At 46.6% G+C, this 19,076-nt stretch overlaps 1 long non-coding RNA gene across 1 annotated transcript in view; it reads left to right on the top strand.

The window, feature by feature from the left end:
• The window catches only part of LOC134917017 (uncharacterized), a 40,347-nt gene that overhangs the window by 2,629 nt on the left and 18,642 nt on the right, over positions 1-19,076 (top strand). The window contains exon 3 of the long non-coding RNA XR_010177410.1: positions 9,096-9,197. This is a non-coding gene — a long non-coding RNA (uncharacterized LOC134917017). The remainder of the gene's footprint in view (positions 1-9,095; positions 9,198-19,076) is intronic.

Below are 19,076 nucleotides of genomic sequence, written 5' to 3'. Positions count from 1 at the left end.
CCCTGCAAACTATAAATTTGCTCTCTCCCATACTTTACAAAGGGACAGCGCTCATAATGCCCCCTATAGCAGTGACGCTTATACACATAATGCTCCCTGTAGTAGTGCCGCTTATACACACAATGAACCCTGTAGTAGTGACGCTTACACAAGTAACGCCCCCTGTAGCAGTGACTATTACACACATAACGCCCCCTGTAGCAGTGACGCTTACACACATAACGCCCCCTGTAGCAGTGATGCTTACATATGTAATGCCCCTGTATCAGTGACACTTACACACGTAATGCCCCCTGTAGCATTGACGCTTACACACGTAACACCCCCTGTACCAGTGACGCTTACACATGTAAAGCCCCCTGTAGCAGTGACGCTTACACGCATAGCGCCCCCTGTACCAGTGACGCTAACATGAGCAACGCCCTTGTACCAGTGATGCTTACACGCGTAATGCCCCCTGTACCAGTGATGCTTACACATGTAACGCCCCCTGTAGTAGTGATGCTTACACACGTAACGCCCCCTGTACCAGTGACGCTAACATGAGTAACGACCCTTGTACCAGTGATGCTTACACGCGTAATGCCCCTTGTACCAGTGATGCTTACACGCGTAATGCCCCCTGTACCAGTGATGCTTACACACATAACGCCCCCTGTAGTAGTGATGCTTACACACGTAACGCCTCCTGTATCAGTGACGCTTAAACATGTGATGCCCCCTGTACCCAGTGACGCTTACATGTACCAGTGACAATTACATATGTAACGCCCCCCTGTACCAGTGACGCTTACACACATTATGCCGCACAGTCATACATACACACACAGATAGATACACACACACACACACACACACACACATGCATACTGTACATACTTTATACACATACACAGTCACATACATATACACAGATGACGCTTACACGTGTAACACCCCTTGTACCAGTGACGCTTACACACGTAACGTCCCCTGTAGTAGTGATGCTTACACATGTAACGCCCCATGTATCAGTGATGCTTACACATGTAACGTCCCCTGTACCTAGTGATGCTTACACGTACCAGTGACGCTTACACACATAACGCCCCCTTTAATAGTGACGCTTACACACGTAACGCCCCCTGTACCAGTGATGCTTACACACATTGTGCTGCGCAGTCACACATACACACACAGATACACACACACACACACACACACACACATACTGTTCATACATTACACACATACACAGTCACACATACATATACACAGATACTGTATACATATTTACAGTGGGGCAAAAAAGTATGTGTACAGCCACCGATTGTGCAAGTTGACCCACTTAAAAAGATAAGAGAGGTCTGTAATTTCCATCATAGGTACACCTCAACTGTGAGAGACAGAATCATTACCATCAGTCAGTAGTTATTTACTTTTGCTTCTTCTTTGTTTTATATGTTTTATTGTTACAAAAATGTAGATTATGGGCCTTATTCAGCATGGATCGGAGATGCATTGCGTACGCATTTACTGACCCGTGCTGTAGTGTGCACGTGCATCGGAGATAATGCAAATGCATGTTCGCAGGTTGGCATATTGCGGTCGCATCCAGGAAGGATGCGACTGCAACATTATTGACAGCAGTAAGTGCCGGGTGAGCGTCAACACAGCGCTGTGAGTGAATACATGGCCGCCCTGCGTCTGCCTTTACAGCCAGTCTGCGGAGGCAGGCTAGCTTCCACAATTCTCAACTGCACTGTGATTGCATTGCTGCTGGGTATTTGCATGCTGGACGGCCATGCCCTGTGCTGGGCGGCCCCTTGCATGCAATCGCATTCAGTTGCAGTTTTGCTATTTTAGCAAAACTGCAACTGAAGCTGAATAAGGTCCAATGTCAGTTGTGCAGAAATTATGTAATGATAATCTTACATTTTACAATCCCAAATGCATGGACCATGCTAGTTTACAAACCCAGATTGGAGATAAGAATCGTTAGTACAACGCTACGGGGTGACAATGTCATGGCAACTTTAAATCAAATTGTGTTAAAACAGGATGTATTTTTTTTTTAATAAAGTAATTTTTATTCAGTAGTCTGGAGAATAAGGTACAGACATTGCAGAGCATCATCATAACACAAACAATACATCCAATTGTCTTGAATCAGAGCCACATTTTGAGCGAAGCTTACAGCAATGAAATATCAGGTCAATTTCAAGAGGGAATATACAAGGATTTCCTATTGTTCGGACCATTAGGGTCTGCAAAATCCGTAGCCAACTATATTAGTCTCCATTAACTTTTATATTTACACCCGTAAACTAAACAGTAAGAAAAATAACAAACAAAGAAAAAAAAACAGAAGCAGAGTGAGAAGGAGCCATCCGATTCAGGACCACATTAGTCATACATATAAGCAGGCGAACACGCGAACACGTAGGGCCCAACCGCCAAACATCTCAGTATACATCAGTAATAGTAAGTTATTGATATGTTAGCACTTCAGTGCCCACTATATTTGGGGAACCAGGTGAGAATGGGGGGAGTCCAGCCAAGGAGAACAAACCTTTTCAAACTTGGCTGATGCGTTTTGTTTCATATAAACGTATCTTTCCTTAATTATTGTGTCGTTAATTAAGGTCTTAAGTGCAGATATTAACGGGGCTTTAGGGGCCATCCACATCCTTGCAATGCAAACCTTAGCCAAGGCACATACACTGAGAGCATAGAGACCCATTGAAACAGACACAGAAGTAGAGCATCCCATCCCCAAAATACAGAATTGTGGGGTAAGCAGTCCGCCAGGCACACCCGTACTCTCCAGAATTGACCTGACCCCCAACCAGAACACCCTCAACCTCGGGCAGTCCCACACTAGATGCCAGAATGTCCCCACCGCCCCCCCCCCCCCCCACACTTAGGACAAAGGCCAGATCTGCCCGTCCCAAAAGTAGCTAGCCTAGCTGGAGTCATATATGTTCTGTGTAAAATGAAGAATTGAATCTGCTGATATCTGAGGGATTTGGTAACCTTGGCAGGGTATTCCAGAGCAAGGACCCAGTCCTCCTCAGTTATTAGACCCAAATCCTCCTCCCACTTTCCACGGAGACGTGTCAAAGGGTCCGTATGGAGCTTGGTAAGAAGATATCCATACGCAAGGGAGACCATCTTAGCCCGACCCAAAGTAGCCACAAAGGTCTTGATGGGGAATGGGAGGATTCGTGGGGGGGATTCAGCAAATTGGGACTGGAGGGCGTGACGAAGCTGGAGATATCTGAAGAAGTAAGAATTGGGTAGGTCAAACTCATCTCTCAGTTGTTGAAAGGATTTAAGTACATTATCTAGGTAAAGTTGAGAGATAGAAATCACCGATCTAGGGGCCCATACCTTCCGCCCCTCAAGTGCATGCAATTCAGGGAGCCAGTCAGAGTACCATAAGGGGGTATCTGGGTCCAGGCCATCGTACCTCAAGAGGTCTCTCAGGGCCCGCCATATCTTTAAGGCCTGGAAAATGATAGGGGGAAGAAACCTAGCTATGCTCCCACTCAGTAGCACCTGCATAGGAGAGAGGTGGGGAAAGTAACAACGAATAAACTCACAATGCAAAGAGTCAGCCCCAGAGTTTTGTGCCCATACAGTGATATGAGTCAGTTGAGCAGCGAAGTAATACATCTGAAAGTTAGGCAGAGCCAGGCCGCCGTCAGATCGCTGTCTGGTAAGGGTATTTAGCTGTATCCTAGGTCGTTTATTAGCCCATATCAGTGAGGACAGAACGCTATTCAATTTCCTAAAGAATATTGGATAAATATATACCGGGAACTGGAGAATAATGTATAAGAGTTTGGGCAGTATAATCAGTTTAATGAGATTAACCCTGCCAGACACCGTCAGTGGAAGCTTACACCAAGTCTTGGATTTGCCCGCGACCCACTGCATGGTCGGGTCCAGATTCAGAGGGACAAAATCAGAAGGGTCGTTAGTTATTTGGATTCCGAGGTACTTAAATTGTACCGTCCAACATAATGGCAGGGGGATTTTGGAAACAGTAGGAGGGGGGCCTATGACTGGCATAATGTATGATTTAGGCCAGTTAATTCTAAGACCCGAATGATCTCCAAAGTTCTCTATCACACGCAGCAGAATGGGCATTGACTTGGTGTAATCCTGCAAAAACAACAACAACATGTCATCGGCATAAAGAGCTATTCTATCCTCACGTGAACCTGTACAAATTCCCACAATATCTGGGTGCGATCTTATCAAGCAGGCCAGGGGCTCGATGGCCAAGGCAAACAGCGTTGGGGACAGGGGGCAGCCCTGTCTAGTACCACGGGTCAATTGAAAAGAGGGGGATACATAACCGTTCACCAAGATCCTGGCACTCGGATGTTGATACAGTAATTTAATCCATCTTATAAAATTGGGTCCAAAGCCCATACAAGCCATCACCTCCCATAAATAAGCCCATTCAATGCTGTCAAAGGCCTTGGCCGCGTCTAACGAGACCACAGCCGAGACAGAAGGGGAGTCATGTGGGAGTTGTAAAATGGTATACAGTCTACGTAAATTGATAGACGTGGACTTTCCTGGCATGAAGCCAGTCTGGTCCGGGTGAATGAGGGAGGTGATCACTGTGTTAAGCCGTACTGCCAATATCTTTGCCAGGATCTTAGCATCGGTGGGAATCAGGGATATCGGCCTATAGGAGTCTGGAGACCTAGGGTCCTTACTGGGCTTTGGGATCACTATTATAACTGCCTCTGACATGGAGGGGGGGAGTTCGTTATTGGCAAATATATCTAAGTATAGGGCATGAAGCCTGGGCCCAAAAAAATCAACATGATTTTTGTATACCTCGGAGGGAATTCCGTCACAACCCGGAGCCTTGCCATTAGGGGACATACCAATGGCCGCAGTCACCTCTTCGAGCGTCAAAGGCGCCTCCAGCAGCTCACAGGCTTCAGAGGAGAGTGCGGGCAGCGGAACACCCCCCAAGTAATATGAAAGATCTGAAGTAGAGCATGTCAATTGTGAGTTATAAACCTCAGAGAAATAAGATCGGAATAACAGCGCAATGTCCGGTGTGGTGTCAACAAAAGAGCCATCCGCACCGGACATTTGGGTGATCGTAGTCCCAGGACGATCGTAATGTATAAGACGGGCCAGGAGGCCCCCCGTCCTATCAGCCTGCATATAAATATTAGTAGCTTTAAAAAGGAGGGATCGAGAGTTTTTATCAGACAGGTGGGCCAACCAAGCCGACTGAGCCACCAGCCAGCGTGTCGCGGGGGCGCCGTCGGACAAATATTGGGACTCTAGGTCCCTAGCGTCCCTTTCAAGGGCCTGTTCTCTCTCCCTAGAGGACATTTTATGAGCCGCTATACGTCCAATATATGAACCTCTCAAGAACACCTTGAATGAATCCCAGACTACTGTACCCGGGGCAGACCCTACATTGTCGCTAAAGTAACCCTCCCACTGAATCTTCAAATTACCGCAGTCCCCCAGCTGGGTCAGCCAAGAGGGGTGCAGTTTCCAATAAGAGTGCCCCCTCTGACTTTCCACAGCAAGAGTCATCAACAGAGGGGAGTGGTCAGAGACCCCTCGAGCCTCGTAGTGGACGTCAATAATCCCAGGGACGAGGGCGGGGGACACCAACATCAGGTCAATCCTGGAGAAGGAGCCATGAGTGCTGGAAAAACAGGAGAACTGACGGACCGCAGGGTGACGAAGCCGCCACACATCTACCCACTGCAAACTATTAAAAAAATCAGCAAACCTGGTAGGACCACCACCCGCCAGCGCAGCCTGTGGGGAGTGCCATCGGTCCAAAGACAAATCCAGGACGTTATTAAAATCGCCTAAGCAAATCACTGGGGTGGTAGGGGAAGGAGCTATGAAAGAAGCAGCTTGCTGTAGCACAGCATATGAGAAAGGAGGGGGGACATACACCGCTAAAATGTAATAGGGCTGGGAGCTCAGCTTACACTCTATAAATACAAATCTTCCATACGGGTCAGTTTTAATCGATAACAACTCAAATTGCACTGTCTTTTTAATCAGGACGGAGACACTCCTAGAAAAGGAGGAGTGAGAGGCATGGTAAGCCCAGCCCACCCAGGCCCGTCGTAAGGACAGTAACCTATGTCCCTCCAAGTGGGTCTCACTGAGGCATGCAATATCCGGGTCATATTTCTTAATCATATTCAGAATCAAAGATCGTTTGATTTTGTTATTCAGACCTCGAACATTCCATGCCAGAAATTTTAGATTAATCATGACCCCATGTAAGCTCTATGTACCTCCCGGATGGACCTCCCCCAAAATACATCTTGAGAATCAGCATTATTAACACCAGCAACACATGACGTATATGAGCCCCGCGTTGTAAGCCACTGCATCTGAAATATGAAACATCATTGCCTCAGAAAATACTTAAATAAGAAAAATAACAAACTAAAGAAAGAAAACCGAAAACAGCAAAAGGAGGCGCAACTAGCAGCTTCCCAACTAACCATTCCCTCCCCGTACACCACCACAAACTCCGGCATACTTATATCCCGAACAATCAACCCAAACTACCAAGCGCTAGGAAGGCCTAGATTCTCAACTGAACCTCTAACCCTCTCTAACCAACACCACTTGGACGTAAAAGTCTTGAGCCACCAATGCAAAGGAGGGGGGCTCCCCGAACTGTGATCGTTGCCTCCGGTAGACCAGGCCCCAGGCTCTTCAACGCAGGAGATCAGTCCGGAGCCAGTTGCCGAGCACCCGGCGCAAATCTGTCCAACCATTGGGCCGCCTCTCTAGGGGAATTAAAAAACTTGGTCTCCCCATCCGCCACAACCCGGAGCCTTGAGGGAAACAGCATGGAGTATGAAATGTTGAGGTCTCGCAGACGCCGTTTAATGGGCATAAACTGGGCTCGGTCCTTCTGGACGTCTGCGGCAAAGTCCGGGAAGGCCGATACCTTGACTCCATTGCGGACCAACGGGCCCTTCGTGCGACCCAAGCGGAGAACCGAGTCACGGTCCTTACAGTGCAGGAATTTAGCGATGAAGGTGCGAGGAGGGGCACCAGGAGGTAGCGGCCGAGATGGTATCATATGTGCTCGCTCCACCGTGTAAAGGGGCCGTAAAGGACTCAGCGCCATACATCTCCTTAAGCCAGGATTCGAGGAAGTCCTCCGGCTGCGAACCCTCTTCTCTTTCAGGCAGGCCTACAAATCTGACGTTGTTCCTGCGCAGCCGTACCTCCATGTCCAGAATCTTGGTCTGAAGGGAGGAAACCTGCTGGGTCACCGTGGATACGGACTGCTTCAGGGGGCCACACAAATCTTCCAGATTGGAGACCCGTGTCTCCGCCTCACCCACTCTTGGCGGAGCAAGGAGAGATCACACTGCACCTTCTCCATCTTATCGGAGAGACGCTGTTCACTGCCAGCTATAGCCTCCAGCACTTGTTGAATAGACGGCGCCTCCGCTGCCTCCGGGGAATTGACCGCAGACTCGGGAGGGGAGGTCGAGTGTGTTGGAGAGGCTCCATGAGAAGGAGCCGGTGTTACCCTGAGATTGGGTTGTCTGGTAAATCTTTCTAGTTTGGCCGCGGCCGCACTCTGGCCGCCCTTAACCATGTTGGACAGGAGCAGTCACACTCACCCCACAGTAGGGTTACAGTATAGGATTGTAATTAGAAGGCGGCTGCAGCAAGGTTGCGTATAATCAGTGGCGGGCACCAACCGTGTCCGGTCTGTAGGTCAGAGTATCAATGGATAAGAAGCACAGGCTCGTGTAAAAGTAACAGTACGGACGGGAATATCCTGTAGTAAATTCCGGGAGGCAAAAGTAGGATAGTGGTATGCAGTACACTGTAGGATATTAGTGCAGTACAGCAGTGTAGTCAGTTCCAATCTATATGCAACTCCTGTGTGGTAGAATGGAAGGGCTGTGCAGTGTAAATAGCTGACTTTGTCTCCAATCTCAGGTGGATATTAGCATAGTTATTAGGAGAGTAAGAATAGGAGAGGTCAGCATGCAGTAAGGACCCAGTGTGCAGAGACAGTTCACAGGGCACATCAGATGAATGCAGCCTTTCCAAGCGTGGATGTCAGCCCAGAGCAGTGGGGCCGTCTGTATAACTTCTCCCAAAATGGCCGCAGTGCTCTTCCCCTTCCCTAGGAGTACCTGCTTCCTCTTCTTCTCCGGGTATCAGGGCTCCGGGCCGCAGCCTGTCAGGGAGAGGAGAGGCAGCTTCCACCTCCCAGTCGTCCCGGGGTGCTTGTCAGCAGCGGCAGCCCAACGCCCGAGCTCCGGGCGTCCCGCGGCCGAGGGCGCCGAAATTGAGGCCGGGGATCCGGAGGAGGCACAGGCCGCAGGGCCGGAAGTCAGCCGACGTCGTCCCACGAGTCCCGGAGACCGCAGAAAAGGATGCCCGCCGGTGCCCAGCAGTGTGAGGGAGGTATTCAGCCCGGGTAGGGACACCAGAGAGGTCAGGATGTGTGAAAGGATGGCTGTATTCGGGGAGCTCCAAAGATCCGCACCTTACTCCTTAGCTGCGGTGGCCACGCCCTGAGACTGGGCCAAAACAGGATGTATTTAAAACACTAACTGGCATTGTGTGTGAAAAAGGCTTGCATACCCTTTCACATTATTTTAGTTTACTGAAATGTATTAAAGGGCTACTCCAAACCCTGTAATTCACAAAACGTAGTTGGTCTGCTACAGTCTGTCCCAGATACCACCGACGCGTTTCTGCTCCTAAGAGCCTTTTTTCAAGATGTATATTTATACACCTTGAAAAAGGCTCTCAGGAGCAAAAACGCGTCGGTGGTATCTGGGACAGACTGTAGCAGACCAACTACGTTTTGGAGAAGAAGGTGCCCGGCCAGCGGTGAAAGGGTGCAGATATCCTGGGAGGTACCTGAGTAACGTTACACAAACGCATTTGGGTGGGCATCTTATGACATCCCACGTATTTTGGTACGCACACTTGACCTAGAATATTAGTGGATTTGTATTTGGAGCTCTTTTTATCGAAGCTGATTTTATATGAACTATTATCATAATAAACTGTACTTCACTATACACCCCCCTACTTCTGTTTTGTTTGAGGTACAAGGATATGGGGAGATAAGATCTCAGTGAAGAGGACTGAGTTCAATTTGGTCTGGGACGGTGAGATTTCTTCCAGTTGACTTTTGAAGATTTGCAGAGGTAATATACCCTGATTCATTCCAGAATCTGCAAACTGTGAACTGGTATTGTAAAGTATACAGTCAGTTTCCTTCACAAACACTATGAAATGTGGGCGCTATAAATTAAATATGGTGAATAAAATAAGATTTTACTCACCGGTAAATCTATTTCTCGTAGTCCGTAGTGGATGCTGGGAACTCCGTAAGGACCATGGGGAATAGCAGCTCCGCAGGAGACTGGGCACAACTAAAGAAAGCTTTAGGACTACCTGGTGTGCACTGGCTCCTCCCACTATGACCCTCCTCCAGACCTCAGTTAGGATACTGTGCCCGGAAGAGCTGACACAATAAGGAAGGATTTTGAATCCCGGGTAAGACTCATACCAGCCACACCAATCACACCGTATAACTCGTGATATTATACCCAGTTAACAGTATGAAATATAACTGAGCCTCACTAACAGATGGCTCATAACAATAACCCTTTAGTTAGGCAATAACTATATACAAGTATTGCAGACAATCCGCACTTGGGATGGGCGCCCAGCATCCACTACGGACTACGAGAAATAGATTTACCGGTGAGTAAAATCTTATTTTCTCTGACGTCCTAGTGGATGCTGGGAACTCCGTAAGGACCATGGGGATTATACCAAAGCTCCCAAACGGGCGGGAGAGTGCGGATGACTCTGCAGCACCGAATGAGCAAACTCAAGGTCCTCCTCAGCCAGGGTATCAAACTTGCAGACTTTTTCAAAAATGTTTGAACCCGACCAAGTAACAGCTCGGCAAAGTTGTAAAGCCGAGACCCCTCGGGCAGCCGCCCAAGAAGAGCCCACTTTCCTCGTGGAATGGGCTTTTACAGATTTAGGGTACGGCAGTCCAGCCGCAGAATGTGCAAGTTGAATCGTGCTACAGATCCAGCGAGCAATAGTCTGCTTAGAAGCAGGAGCACCCAGCTTGTTGGGTGCATACAGGATAAATAGCGAGTCAGTTTTCCTGACTCCAGCCGTCCTGGAAACATATATTTTCAGGGCCCTGACTACGTCCAGTAACTTGGAGTCCTCCAAGTCCCACGTAGCCACAGGCACCACAATAGGTTGGTTCACATGAAAAGCTGATACCACCTTAGGAAGGAATTGGGAACGAGTCCTCAATTTCGACCTATCCATATGAAAATCAGATAAGGGCATTTGCATGACAAAACCGCCAATTCTGATACACGCCTGGCCGACGCCAAGGCCAACAGCATGACCACTTTCCACGTGAGGTATTTTAGCTCCACGGATTTAAGTGGCTCAACCCAATGCGACTTCAGGAAATCCAACACCACGTTGAGATCCCACAGTGCCACTAGAGGCACAAACGGGGGCTGAATATGCAGCACTCCCTTAACAAAAGTCTGAACTTCAGGCAGTGAAGCCAGTTCTTTTTGGAAGAAAATGTACAGAGCCGAAATCTGGACCTTAATGGAACCCAATTTTAGGCCCGTAGTCAGTCCTGACTGTAGGAAGTGCAGAAATAGACCCAGTTGAAATTCCTCCGTTGGGGCCTTCCTGGCCTCACACCAAGCAACATATTTTTGCCATATGCAGTGATAATATTTTGCGATCACCTCTTTCCTAGCCTTAATCAGCGTAGGAATGACTTCCTCCGGAATGCCTTTTTCCTTTAGGATCCGGTGTTCAACCGCCATGCCGTCAAACACAGCCGTGGTAAGTCTTGGAACAGACAGGGCCCCTGCTGCAGCAAGTCCTGTCTGAGCGGCAGAGGCCATGGGTCCTCTGAGATCATTTCTTGAAGTTCTGGGTACCAAGCTCTTCTTGGCCAATCCGGAACCACGGATATAGTTCTTACTCCTCTCCTTCTTAGAATTCTCAGTACCTTGGGTATGAGAGGCAAAGGAAGGAACACATACACTGACTGGAACACCCACGGTGTTATCAGAGCGTCCACAGCTATCGCCTGAGGGTCCCTTGACCTGGCGCAATATCTTTTTAGCTTTTTGTTGAGGCGGGACGCCATCATGTCACCTGTGGCCTTTCCCAACGGTGTACAATCATTTTGAAGACTTCTGGATGAAGTCCCCACTCTCCCGGGTGGAGGTCGTGCCTGCTGAGAAAGTCTGCTTCCCAATTGTCCACTCCGGGAATGAACACTGCTGACAGTGCTAACACATGATTTTCCGCCCATCGGAAAATCCTTGTGGCTTCTGCCATCACCATCCTGCTTCTTGTGCCGCCCTGCTGGTTTACATGGGCGACCGCCGTGATGTTGTCTGACTGGATCAGCACCGGCTGGTGTTGAAGCAGGGGTCTAGCCTGACTTAGGGCATTGTGAATGGCCCTTAGTCCCAGAATATTTATGTGTAGGGAAGTCTCCTGACTTGACCATAGTCCTTGGAAGTTTCTTGCCTGTGTGACTGCCCCCCAGCCTCGAAGGCTGGCATCCGTGGTCACCAGGACCCAGTCCTGTATGCCGAATCTGCGGCCCTCTAGAAGATGAGCACTCTGCAGCCACCACAACAGCGACACCCAGGCCCTTGGAGACAGGGTTATCAGCCGATGCATCTGAAGATGCGACCCGGACCACTTGTCCAACAGATCCCACTGGAAGATCCTTGCCTGGAACTTGCCGAATGGAATTTCTTCGTAAGAAGCTACCATCTTTCCCAGGACTCGCGTGCATTGATGCACCGACACCTGTATTTGTATTAGGAGGTCTCTGACTAGAGATGACAACTCCTTGGCCTTCTCCTCCGGGAGAAACACTTTTTCCTGTTCTGTGTCCAGAACCATACCCAGGAACAGTAGACGCGTCGTAGGAACCAGCTGCGACCTTGGACTATTCAGAATCCAGCCGTGCTGTTGTAGCACTTCCCGAGATAGTGATACTCCGACGAACAACTGCTCCCTGGACCTCGCCTTTATAAGGAGATCGTCCAAGTACGGGATAATTATAACTCCCCTTTTTCGAAGGAGTATCATCATTTCGGCTATTACCTTGGTAAATACCCTCGGTGTCGGGGACAGACCAACGGCAACGTCTGGAATTGGTAATGACAGTCCTGTACCACAATTTTGAGGTACTCCTGGTGAGGAGGGTAAATGGGGACATGCAGGTAAGCATCCTTGATGTCCAGTGATACCATGTAATCCCCTTCGTCCAGGCTTGCAATAACCGCCCTGAGCGATTCCATTTTGAACTTGAACCTTCGTATATAAGTGTTCAAGGATTTCAATTTTAGAATGGGTCTCACCGAACCGTCTGGTTTCGGTACCACAAACATTGTGGAATAGTAACCCCGGCCTTGTTGAAGGAGGGGTACCTTGATTATCACCTGCTGGAAGTACAGCTTGTGAATTGCCGCCAGTACTACCTCTCCTCGAGGGCAGCAGGCAAGGCTGATTTGAGGTAACGGCGAGGGGGAGTCGCCTCGAACTCCAGCTTGTATCCCTGTGATACTACTTGCAGAACCCAGGGATCCACCTGTGAGCGAGCCCACTGGTCGCTGAAGTTCCCGAGACGCGCCCCCACCGCACCTGGCTCCACCTGTGGAGCCCCAGCGTCATGTGGTGGACTCAGAGGAAGCGGGGGAAGAATTTTGATCCTGGGAACTGGCTGTCTGGTGCAGCTTTTTCCCTCTTCTTTTGTCTCTGTGCAGAAAGGAAGCGCCTTTGACCCGCTTGCTTTTCTGAAGCCGAAAGGACTGTACCTTATAATACGGTGCTTTCTTAGGCTGTGAGGAAACTTGAGGTAAATTTTTTCCTTCCCAGCTGTTGCTGTGGATACGAGGTCCCAGAGACCATCCCCAAACAATTCCTCACCCTTATAAGGCAGAATCTTCATGTGCCTTCTAAAGTCAGCATCGCCTGTCCACTGCCGGGTCCCTAATACCCTCCTGGCAGAATGGACATTGCATTAATTCTGGATGCCAGCCGGCAAATATCCCTCTGTGCATCCCTCATATATAAGACGACGTCTTTAATATGCTCTATGGTTAGCAAATAGTATCCCTGTCCTGACAGGGTAAAAGACCACGCTGCAGCAGCACTATCCATGCTGAGGCAATTGCAGGTCTCAGTATAGTACCTGAGTGTGTATATACAGACTTCAGGATAGCCCCTGCTTTTTATCAGCAGGCTCCTTCAAAGTGGCCGTATCCTAAGACGGCAGTGCCACCTTTTTTGACAAACGTGTGAGCGTCTTATCCACCCTAGGGGATATCTCCCAACGTGACCTATCCTCTGGCGGGAAAGGGTACGCCATCAGTAACTTTTTAGAAATTACCAGTTTCTTATCGGGGGAACCCACGCTTCTTCACACACTTCATTTACTCATCTGATGGGGGAACAAAACACTGGCTGCTTTTTCTCCCCAAACATAAAACCCCTTTTTTGTGGTACCTGGGTTAATGTCAGAAATGTGTAACACATTTATTTTTATTGCCGAGATCATGCAACGGATGTTCCTAGTGGATTGTGTATATGTCTCTACCTCGTCGACCCTGGAGTCCGACTCCGTGTTGACATCTGTGTCTGCCATCTGAGGTAGCGGGCGTTTTTGAGCCCCTGATGGCCTTTGAGACGCCTGGGCAGGTGCGGGCTGAGAAGCCGGCTGTCCCACAGCTGTTACGTCATCCAGCCTTTTATGTAAGGAGTTGACACTGTCGGTTAATACCTTTCACCTATCCATCCACTCTGGTGTCGGCCCCACAGGGGGCGACATCACATTTATCGGCATCTGCTCCGCCTCCACATAAGCCTCCTCATCAACCATGTTGACACAGCCGTACCGACACACCGCACACACACAGGGAATGCTCTGACTGAGGACAGGACCCCACAAAGTCCTTTGGGGAGACAGAGAGAGAGTATGCCAGCACACACCAGAGCGCTATATAATGCAGGGATTCACACTACCCACAGTGATTTTTCCCTTATAGCTGCTATAATACACAGATTTGCGCCTAAATTTAGTGCCCCCCCTCTCTTTTTAACCCTTTGAGCCTGAAAACTACAGGGGAGAGCCTGGGGAGCTGTCTTCCAGCTGCACTGTGAAGAGAAAATGGCGCCAGTGTGCTGAGGGAGATAGCCCCGCCCCTTTTTCGGCGGACTTTCTCCCGCTTTTTTATGGATCCTGGCAGGGGTATTTTACACATATATAGCCTCTGGGACTATATATTGTGTTATTTTGCCAGACAAGGTGTTAATATTGCTGCTCAGGGCGCCCCCCCAGCGCCCTGCACCCATCAGTGACCGGAGTGTGAGGTGTGCATGAGGAGCAATGGCGCACAGCTGCAGTGCTGTGCGCTACCTTGTTGAAGACCGAAGTCTTCTGCCGCCGATTTTCCGGACCATCTTCTTGCTTCTGGCTCTGTAAGGGGGACGGCGGCGCGGCTCCGGGACCGGACGATCGAGGTCGGGCCCTGTGTTCGATCCCTCTGGAGCTAATGGTGTCCAGTAGCCTAAGAAGCCCAAGCTAGCTGCAAGCAGGTAGGTTCGCTTCTTCTCCCCTTAGTCCCTCGTAGCAGTGAGTCTGTTGCCAGCAGATCTCACTGAAAATAAAAAACCTAAAATAAACTTTCTTTTTCTAGGAGCTCAGGAGAGCCCCTAGTGTGCATCCAGCTCAGCCGGGCACAAGATTCTAACTGAGGTCTGGAGGAGGGTCATAGTGGGAGGAGCCAGTGCACACCAGGTAGTCCTAAAGCTTTCTTTAGTTGTGCCCAGTCTCCTGCGGAGCCGCTATTCCCCATGGTCCTTACGGAGTTCCCAGCATCCACTAGGACGTCAGAGAAAAATTGTTAATAAACGGCTGCTCACACAATGAGGATCTGGATATCCTCAAAATACAAAGACACAAGGCCTGGAAAATTTATATATCAAGTGTGAGCGCACACGAAATTAATAAAAAACTTCTAATTTATTTGCAGGCTGCTGGTTTAATGAAAACAATCCTTTATTCATCTCATAAAAATAATATATTTGTCAAAAGAGACATCTCAATAAAAATAACAATGAAAACAAGAAGAAAATAAATGCAATATAAAATATAAGCTCTAGCCAATTGGACTTTTATATCAATAAATTGCATGCATACCGGTATGTTAATTGTTAAACCAAGCACAGCACCGTCTTTTTGCACAGTCCTGCTGGTTAGTAAAGCTGTTATCTCCCTCCAGGGGATTTGTTGGTATCAGTGTTAGAGGACTGTTAGCTAAGCATGCTTAAAGCTATAATGAAAAGGTCATAGTCCCGTACTGCTATTGCTGGAATATTAGTTGCTATAGCAATTTTGTTTAGGCAACAGTATATAGCAACGGTATATTTCGATTTCAAGATGTAATGCTGGCAAATTTTGAGATCACTTAGTCCCCGGCATGACACTCCTACGGGCAATGCTTACCCCTCCACACGGCAGCGGTTTCTAGTGTCTCCTGCCTGGCTGAATTGTACCGGCGGCGTGCGGCTGTCTCCGGCTGAGCATTAGAAGCTGAAAGCATGTGGTGTTGCAGGGAGTGTTTGGTCGCGGACCGCGACTTCCGGATTTTTCTGAGCTTCCGACTTCCGGTGCGTTCCACCTGCGTTCCACCTGACGTTCTTGATCACCTGACGCGTTTCTCCGCCTTTCGTGGGTGGCGGTTTCCTCAGAGGTTTAGATTTCCATTTGCACAGTCTCTATCCCCCTCAGGGGCTCCTCATTGGTCAGAGATTTATTAACCATTATTGATAGCAGCTATTCATTTCCTACTTAGGATACCTAATTAAACCAGCTGTATGGTTCAATTATGCCTTCCTATAGAGCTTTTATATTAAATAATCCACACTGTATATACATAAAAAAGGAATATATACAAATATAAAATTAATATATGAAAAGAAAAATATTACATATTTTAATAACCACATTGAGGTGTCGAAGGTCTTAATATAGATATCTAGTTTATACAAACACATGTATTTTAATTAGTACTCATATAGTTTAGACCATTAATGGCAATTGATTCTAATTATAATCACGGAGAATGTTATCCAGCCTTAGTGGCTTAGAAATACTCGGCCTATTTTTTCCTTAATAGACAACCAGGAAAATAAATAAGATAGAATGGAATAGAGCATGTATACAAACATGGATATATGTATATGAGGTACATAGATATAGTTCAAAGAATAAGCACAAATAAGGAGATCAAATAGCAGAGGTATATATACTGTATAAACTCAGAGAGGGATTTTATATATATATATATATATATATATATATATATATAATGAAGACTTATTGATGCACATATTGATTAGGGACTACCCCCTCTAATATTCTACCATACAGGTAACATTATCCACGCCATCCAAAAAAAATTTCTTGTTTGATGTAGAAATATATATTATGCGGTACCTGCTAATGCATTATAGTATAGAATACACTATTTTCTAGATGAGAGGACAAAGGACACAGAATCGTCGACATTGTAACTAGATATAACTATATTCCGAAGGACACATCTGTATTTAAAATATTTTCTTAAAGGGACATATGTATATATATATATATATAGTTACCCCGGTGCGGCACTCGGTACTTAACAAACAGACTCTGGAGACCAGTGTAGTTCAACAACGTTTCAGTGCTCGCTAGCACTATCGTCAGGTTTATAAGATTAAACAAGCCATTACATACCTTAAATACATGTGCACCCGTGAAAGACGCCGCGCCGGAGGTCGAGGAAGAACCTCCTCCTTTCCGGACACAGCTGATTACGTCATCCTAAAGTGACTCCCATCACCATAGTAACATACAAACATTAAAACAACGGATCTGTAAACGCAGAATCACATAGTTATAGAATCAAGATAACATTAGTCACTATCTCAACTACATATTGATACAAGTATCTGATCATCAAAAACAGTTAAAACTCAAGTACTCATTTAGCCCGCGCGGGGCTACTACATCCAACCGGTGAATCCATTGGACCTCACGTTGAATTAATAACCGGTTTCTATCACCACCTCTTACTGGTTTTTTTACCCAGTCAATCATCCTATATTTAATGCTTGCAATTGAATGTTTTTGTTCTGCAAAGTGACGTGCAACAGGTTGATCTGATCTAGTGCTGCTACTTAAAGCTGCTCTTATTGCAGATCTATGCATAGCCATACGATCTTTAAATCTCCCCTGGGTCTTTCCTATATATGAAAGACCACAGGGGCAGATAATCTGATATACAACATAACTTGAATTACAAGTAAGATGGTGACGGATCAGAAATTTTTTACCTGTATGGGGGTGATAGAATGAATCCCCTGGTATCAAATAACTGCAAGTAGTGCAGCCGCATTTAAAACATCCAGAAGCTTTCTTAGAGAGAAAGTGAACAGGTTTATTTTCCTCATATTTACCTATGTCAGCATGTACTAATAAATCCCTGAGATTTTTCCCCCGGGTATAGCATGGCATAGGATTTGTGTCTCCAAAAGGCAATTGTCGATCAGATTTAATAATATGCCAACTATCTTTAATTACCATGTTCACCTCCCTTGAGTGTGTGTTAAATTGATTGACAATGGGCATCTTATTATTCCGTTGATTGGTATTGATTTTTTTAAGTAAGGAATTCCGATCTATTCTTAAAACTTTGTCTCGAGTATGTAAGAGCATTTCTCTAGAATAGCCTCTTACTACTAATTTTTCAATAAGAACTTCAATTTGCTCAGTAGCAATCTCACTATTCGAATTAATTCTCCAGATGCGTAACATCTGGGAATATGGTAATGAGTTCTTTAATTTGCCCGGGTGACAACTGTTATACTGTAATAGTGTATTTCTATCAGTTGATTTTATGTGCACAGATGTTACAAACTGGTTACCAATTAGTTTAATATCAACATCTAGGAAATCAATTCTTTCCTGACTCATACGGTAAGTAAATTTAACCGGACATGCACTAGAATTATTATCTTCCATTAACTTCACAAAAACATCCACAGGCCCTGTCCAGACAATAAATAAATCGTCAATAAAGCGAGTATATAATGCAATGTGAGACGATACACCCAAATCTATTGAAAAATTAGTAGTAAGAGGCTATTCTAGAGAAATGCTCTTACATACTCGAGACAAAGTTTTAAGAATAGATCGGAATTCCTTACTTAAAAAAATCAATACCAATCAACGGAATAATAAGATGCCCATTGTCAATCAATTTAACACACACTCAAGGGAGGTGAACATGGTAATTAAAGATAGTTGGCATATTATTAAATCTGATCGACAATTGCCTTTTGGAGACACAAATCCTATGCCATGCTATACCCGGGGGAAAAATCTCAGGGATTTATTAGTACATGCTGACATAGGTAAATATGAGGAAAATAAACCTGTTCACTTTCTCTCTAAGAAAGCTTCTGGATGTTTTAAATGCGGCTGCACTACTTGCAGTTATTTGATACCAGGGGATTCATTCTATCACCCCCATACAGGTAAAAAATTTCTGATCCGTCACCATCTTACTTGTAATTCAAGTTATGTTGTATATCAGATTATCTGCCCCTGTGGTCTTTCATATATAGGAAAGACCCAGGGGAGATTTAAAGATCGTATGGCTATGCATAGATCTGCAATAAGAGCAGCTTTAAGTAGCAGCACTAGATCAGATCAACCTGTTGCACGTCACTTTGCAGAACAAAAACATTCAATTGCAAGCATTAAATATAGGATGATTGACTGGGTAAAAAAACCAGTAAGAGGTGGTGATAGAAACCGGTTATTAATTCAACGTGAGGTCCAATGGATTCACCGGTTGGATGTAGTAGCCCCGCGCGGGCTAAATGAGTACTTGAGTTTTAACTGTTTTTGATGATCAGATACTTGTATCAATATGTAGTTGAGATAGTGA

Source organism: Pseudophryne corroboree, chromosome 1, assembly GCF_028390025.1.
Source record: "Pseudophryne corroboree isolate aPseCor3 chromosome 1, aPseCor3.hap2, whole genome shotgun sequence".
NCBI lineage: Eukaryota > Metazoa > Chordata > Amphibia > Anura > Myobatrachidae > Pseudophryne > Pseudophryne corroboree.
Note: the sequence above shows the minus strand (reverse complement) of the source record. Positions and strands in the feature narration are given on the sequence as shown.